The 7,101-nt window shown below is 55.8% G+C and overlaps 1 protein-coding gene across 1 annotated transcript in view; it reads right to left on the bottom strand.

Moving 5' to 3' along the window:
* Positions 1 to 575, bottom strand: part of LOC135095718 (uncharacterized) — a 1,975-nt gene extending 1,400 nt beyond the window's left edge. Inside the window, exon 1 of the mRNA XM_063996744.1 lies at positions 1 to 575. This exon is cut by the window's left edge and continues 255 nt beyond it. The gene's annotated coding sequence lies outside the window, so the exon portion shown is untranslated.
* Positions 576 to 7,101: the final 6,526 nt, after the last annotated feature.

Below are 7,101 nucleotides of genomic sequence, written 5' to 3'. Positions count from 1 at the left end.
CAGCAGCAGGAAGGGTGTTGGCTTCAGGCAGCGCGGGTGGCGAGTGGCAGGGGGCGTCGCACCGCCGCACCTATATTGACGCCGCCCCGCCCCGCCAGACCGCAACGGGGCCGAGGCGCCCACCGCTGGCCACGCGAAGGGTTGTTCGCGTGCAGCGGCCGCAGAGTGGGCGTGCTGCTGCTGCTGCTGCTGCTGCTGCTGTATTTTCTACGCCGCGCCCAAGCCTCCCTCACCAAGCAGTCTGACAACCACCGCGCTGCCCACACGCCTGCAGTGCACCGGGCACGCCCCACGGCGAGGCTACCGCCGCCACCACGGCCACGGGGACGCGCAACACACGCCCCGCTACTGCAGCACACCACGCCCCCTCCCTGCGTCAGGACACACCAGCACCACACCTCCCAGACACAACACTGCTTGGTGACCACCGGTGTGTTGTGTGAACCACCCACTCACTGCCCAACGCTACAACAACAACAACAACAACAACAACAACAACAACAACAACAACAACTACTACTACTACTACTACTACTACAATAACTACTAAACGACAACCACCAAGACCACCCCTCACCATAAAAACAGCACCACCCCGCCACACAAACACACACACACACACACACACACACCACCACCACCACCACCACCACCACCAAAAAAAAAAACAAGAAAGGAGAACAAAGGCACATCAAACCACAAGAGGAGGGTCGTTAGAAGACAGATGAGGTCTCTTAAAAATATAACGAGGTTTTGAATATGTAGAGTATGTGTCTCACCCCCCCTTCCCCCCCTCCCTAGACCCCTTCCTCCGTACCTCCCCCCCACCCTCTTAGCATGGCTGTGGTCAACCCGCGCCGCCCCGCTGGACCGTGGAGGCGCCGCACGCAACGATGCAATATACTTTGTTGCTAAGACGCCCATGACTTGCAGGGTGTTCTGTTAAGGGAGTTCCGTTAAGGGTGTTCTGTTAAGGGAGGTTCTGTAAGGGTGTTCTGTTAAGGGAGTTCTGTTAAGGGTGTTCTGTTAAGGGTGTTCTGTTAAGGGTGTTCTGTTAAGGGAGTTCTGTTAAGGGTGTTCTGTTAAGGGTGTTCTGTTAAGGGAGTTCCGTTAAGGGAGGTTCTGTAAGGGAGTTCTGTTAAGGGTGTTCTGTTAAGGGTGTTCTGTTAAGGGAGGTTCTGTTAAGGGTGTTCTGTTAAGGGTGTTCTGTTAAGGGTGTTCTGTTAAGGGTGTTCTGTTAAGGGTGTTCTGTTAAGGGTGTTCTGTTAAGGGTGTTCTGTTAAGGGTGTTCTGTTAAGGGTGTTGTGTTAAGGGTGTTCTGTTAAGGGTGTTCTGTTAAGGGTGTTCTGTTAAGGGTGTTCTGTTAAGGGTGTTCTGTTAAGGGTGTTCTGTTAAGGGTGTTCTGTTAAGGGTGTTGTGTTAAGGGTGTTCTGTTAAGGGAGTTTCTGTTAAGGGTGTTCTGTTAAGGGTGTTCTGTTAAGGGTGTTTCTGTTAAGGGTGTTCTGTTAAGGGTGTTCTGTTAAGGGTGTTCTGTTAAGGGTGTTCTGTTAAGGGTGTTCTGTTAAGGGTGTTCTGTTAAGGGAGGTTCTGTAAGGGTGTTCTGTTAAGGGTGTTCTGTTAAGGGTGTTCTGTTAAGGGAGGTTCTGTAAGGGTGTTCTGTTAAGGGTGTTCTGTTAAGGGTGTTCTGTTAAGGGAGGTTCTGTTAAGGGTGTTCTGTTAAGGGAGGTTCTGTAAGGGTGTTCTGTTAAGGGTGTTCTGTTAAGGGTGTTCTGTTAAGGGTGTTCTGTTAAGGGTGTTCCGTTAAGGGTGTTCTGTTAAGGGTGTTCTGTTAAGGGTGTTCTGTTAAGGGTGTTCTGTTAGGGAGGTTAGGTTAGGGAGGTTCAACAACAACAACAACAACAACTACAACAACCACTACTACTACTGCTACAACAATAATAACTAGAACAACAACAACTACAACAACAACAACAACAACAACAACAACAACAACAACTACTACTACTACTACTACTACTACTACTACTACTACTACTACTGCTACTACTACTACTACTTATATCAGGTTTTCATCATTTTATTTTTATTTTTCTTCTCTTCCTCCTTTGTTTTATTTCTTCAGTATATTTTCTCTTTCATTATTTTTTCTCTTCTCTTTCTTTTCCTCTATTTTCGTCTTCCTTTCCTTCTCTTTTCTTTATTACATTCTTTATAGCAATTTTTTATCTTTTTTCTTCCTTTTCCAATAAAAAAAAATGAAGGCGATATTCTCTCTCTCTCTCTCTCTCTCTCTCTCTCTCTCTCTCTCTCTCTCTCTCTCTCTCTCTCTCTCTCTCTCTCTCTCGTGTGATTAGAAACACGTGCATTAATAAGACAGGTTTATTTCTACAACAGTACAGGCGGGGCGGTGCAGAGGCGCATGTGGAAGGGTAAGGGGGTGGGAGATGGGTGCAGGGTGGTGCAGGGTGGTGCAGTGGTGGGGGTACAGGGGGGGACAGGGTGGTGCAGGGGTGGGGTACAGGGTGGTGTAGGGGTAGGGGTACAGGGTGGTGCAGGGATGGGGGGTACAGGGGCGTGCGTTCATCCGCCTCCGTTGAACTCGAAGGTCTGGTCCTGGGTCTCGGTCTGGCTCTGGGTCTCGGTCTGGTCCACGGTGGCCACGGGGTCAGAGTCCACCAAGTTGGAGAGGGTCTCGGTCTGGTCCTGGTCCTGGGTCTCCGTCATGGTCTGGGTCTGCATCTGTGTCTGGTCGCCGCTGTCCGTGTCCAGGGTGACGGTGTTGGTGGTCTGCACCGTGATGATGTTGGTGATGTTGGGCGACGCGTGGCTCAGGCTGCTTCTGCTGCTGCTGCTGCCCAGTGCGGCCAGCGCCACCAGCTTCAGCAGCAGCGTCACCCCCACCACCGCCACGCCCGCGCCGGGCTCCACGCACACCCCCGCCAGGCACGTGCTCCCCACCCGGTGCTGCAGGGCCTGCGGGGGCGGGGACTGCGGAGCTTGGGGATGCTGGGGGTGGTGGTGGTGGTGTGGGGCAGGACGCCGGGGCGGAGGGCGCGGGTCGGGGCGCCGCGAAACAGGGCGTTGCGAGACAGGCGGCCGCCTAGTCTTCTTGGCCAGCAGGGGGCGGCGCGAGGGATTCTTGGGGCGCGGCCTCCCGCGGCGCTCCACCGTGTCTGCCCTGTCTACTGGGGGCGCCGCAGGGGGCGCCACGGACTCCAGCTGGTCCATGAGGTAGTGCATGGTGGAGTGGTAGAGGCTGGCGCCCGCGCGCCCCACGGCCAGCGGCAGGCTGAGGCGAGACTCAGGGACCTTCTCGGCGCTCACCACCGCCACGCCAGCCACGACCAACACCGCCGCCGCCCACGCCCGCGGCGGGAGGCGGGCAGCGTGAGGAGAAGCCGCCATGTTGCTTTGGGGAGGCGTGGGTACAGCAGCAGCAGCAGCAGCAGGAGGGGTGTTGGCGGCAGGCAGCGCAGGTGGCGAGTGGCGGGGGGCGCCGCGCCGCCGCTCCTATATTGACGCCGTCCCGCCGCAGAGACCACAACTGGGCCACTGCTTATTAGCGACGCTGCTGCTGCTGCTGCTGCTGCTGCTGCTGGCCTGTACCTCTCTTCAGAAGCATGTACCGTGGCGTGGCGTGGCGTGGCGATTGCGATGGCGGTAGTGGTGGTGGGGGCGGTGGCGGTGGCAGTGGCGGTGGAGGTGGCGGTGGTGGTAGCAGTTCGTCAGGTCGCCCGGTGCCCCACAGTGGGCAGTGCCTGAGGTGCGGCACGCGGGCAGCCTCAGTGCCGCGCTGAGGCTGCCCAGGTGGTGTGTGCGGCACGGGCGCTGCGGCACGCTTGCTGCTGGTGGCTGCTGGCTGGCGGTGTGTGGCTGGTGGCTGGTGGGTGGCGGCGAGCGGTGGTGATGGTGGTGGTGGCCGCCACAATGGCCTCCTGATGGTCACTGCACCTACTTCCCCCTCACGCACGTCATTCCTCTACAAATGATTGCCGCCAATGAGGAGCAATGGTCGTAATGATAATAATTACCCGCCAAGCCATCCCCGCACACAACGTCACTCCCGCAGCGCAGGCCTCGCTCTGCACTCACCCTGACACACACACACACACACACACACACACACACACACACACACACACACACACACACACACACACACACACACACACACACACACAGAAGTACACCCATGAGCCAAACGTGGTACCTGTTGCATGACACTCACCAAAACACAAAGGTTGGTGCAGGAAGCCATCATACTACTACTACTACTACTGCTACTACTACTACTACTAGCCTCTCCCAGCCTCTCCCAGCCTCTCCCAGCCCCTCCCAGCCTCTCCCAGCCCCTCCCAGCCTCTCCCAGCCCCTCCCAGCCTCTCCCAGCCTCTCCCAGCCTCTTCCAGCCTCTCCCAGCCTCCCTGTAGCCTCTCCCAGCCCCTCCCAGCCTCTCCCAGCCTCTCCCAGCCTCTCCCAGCCCCTCCCAGCCTCTCCCAGCCTCTCCCAGCCCCTCCCAGCCTCTCCCAGCCTCTCCCAGCCTCTCCCAGCCTCTCTCTCAGCGCCTCTCTCATGTTTCTTTCAAAATAGTGTCATATTTTTGTTATTCATTGACTTGTTTATTCATGCATTCACCCACCCACTCATTTATTTATTCATTTATTTGTTTATTTATCAATTTATCATGTTTCTTAAAAATACGCTGTACTTTTTTTGTTTATTTATTTATTTATTCATTCATCTCCATCTATCCGTCTATCTGTTCATTTATTCATTTATTCATTCATTGGTTAGTTTTATTCGTACACATCGTAATTAGTGGGTATTTTCGTGTGTAATATATCCATGCCTTGTTAATGTCAATAAATACTAATATAATTCTTACATACACAGCGTTTAAATTCTGCAGCAGGAGCAGAAGGAGGAGGAAGGCGGTTAGGTATGGTGTGGTGGTGGTGGTGGTGGTGGTGGTGGTGGTGGTGATGGTGGTGGTTACGTTAGGTTGGGTTAGGATGGTCTGGTGAGGTTAGGTTGAGTTGGTTTGGTTAGGTTAGGTTAGGTTGGGTTAGGATGGTCTGGTGAGGTTAGGTTGAGTTGGTTAGGTTAGGTTAGGTCACAGGTTTTGTACTTTAAAAATCTTTCTATCTCAATGTTTTACTATTTTTATTTGTTACTTTGGTAGAATGTCACCACCACCACCACCACCACCACCACCCGTGTGGCGCTGGGCGCGTCCTCTGCTCGCGGGCAGCGGGTGGGCGGGGCTGGGGTGGGGCTGGGGGTCAGCGGGTGAGGTAGAGGCTCAGCACGGGGCACAGGTTGAGGGAGGGCAGGGGCCAGGCGCGTCCCCAGGCCCCGCCCACGGTGCCGCCGTCCCACAGGTCTGCCCAGACGCGGCCGAGGGCGCGGCCGGTGAAGGTCTGGGTCTGGTCCAGCATCTGGTCCTGGTCCAGCGTCTGGTCCACGTCGGTGTCCGGCTCGCTGTACACGGACTGGTCGATGTCCTGGTACAGGTCCTGGTCCTGTGTCTGGTCCAGCTGCTGGGTCTGCATCTGCGTCATGTCCTCCTGCAGTGTGTCCATGTTGACGCCGTTGGTCACCGCGATGTTCACCACGCTGGTCAGGTTGCGGCCCAGTGACAGGCTGCTGCCCAGCGCGGGGCACACGCTGCCCACCGCCACGTAGAACACCAGCTGCACCAACAGCGCCACGCCCACCACCGTCGCCGCCGTCAGGGCGCCCACACACTGGCTACCGCCTCCCGACCGCCGGTACACCGCGCCCAGGCACCCGTCATGCTCCAGGGCGGCGCTCCGCAGCGGCGCGGGGCGGCGTGGGGGCTTCTTGAGGCGTGGCCGCGCCCACCGGTCTGCCCTGTCCGCTGGGGGCGCCGCGGGTGCCAGCTGGTCCATGAGGTAGTGCATGGTGGAGTGGTAGAGGCTGGCGCCCGCGCGTCCCACGGCCAGCGGCAGGCTGGAACGCGCCTCAAGGACGCCCTCGGCGCCCACCGCCGCCACGCCTGCCACCACCAGCACCGCCGCCACCCACGCCCACGGCGGGAGGTGGGCGGCGTGACGAGGAGCGGCCATGTTGCTGCGGAAGACGTGGGTACAGCGACAGCAGCAGCGGCAGCAGCAGAAGCAGCAGCAGCAGCAGGAGGAAGGGTGTTGGCGGCAGGCAGCGCGGGTGGCGAGTGGCGGGGGGCGCCGCACCGCCGGGCCTATATTGACGCCGCTCCGCCCCGCCAGACCGCAACGGGGCCGCTGCTCATCATTAGCGACGCGGCGCCCACCCCAGCGCACCACAGCCCTCCGCTGGCCACTCTTGCTGCTGCTGCTGCTGCTGCTGCTGCTGCCGCTGCTGCTGACCTGCACCTTTCTTCTCAGATCTGCGCCGTGAAGCACACCCCCTCTCCCCCAACACACACACACACACACACACACACACACACACACACACACACACACACACACACGCTGCGGGGCGGCAAGACAGCGTGCCTCAGTCACACTCACGGAACAAAGCACACACACACACACACACACACACACACACACACACACACACACACTCACACCTTTACTTGTTTCCGTGTTACTTTATGAAACATTTGTTGTTATTTGTAGTGGAAGGTGTGCATCAACACTCACTACCACGCTACTTTCCTATTTCTTCCATAAACTACTACTACTACTACTACTACTACTACTACTACTACTATCATGACTACCATCACTACCACCACCACCACTACTATACACACACAAGAGACGAGTATTAGAACAACAACAACAACAAGAAAGCAAAACAAAACACTTATTTATATACAAACATTTTATTATAACAAAAAAAAAAAGAGAGAGAAAAAGAAAAAAAAACAGCTTCAATTTTTTTATGTATAACTGTTAAAGGCTTCTATGTACAACAGTTGGCTTCCCCGCACCTCGTTTTCTATTTTGAGGGTTTAATATTTTGTGTTTATTGTTATCACACACACACACACACACACACACACACACATCATTACAGTAGTCATGATATCACTTACATTATCGCTATATTGCAGCTATTGGTGATAAAAAGGCATTGTTTTGTTCAGCA

Source organism: Scylla paramamosain, unplaced genomic scaffold, assembly GCF_035594125.1.
Source record: "Scylla paramamosain isolate STU-SP2022 unplaced genomic scaffold, ASM3559412v1 Contig1, whole genome shotgun sequence".
NCBI classification, from domain to species: domain Eukaryota; kingdom Metazoa; phylum Arthropoda; class Malacostraca; order Decapoda; family Portunidae; genus Scylla; species Scylla paramamosain.
This window is presented reverse-complemented; position numbering and strand designations above follow the sequence as displayed.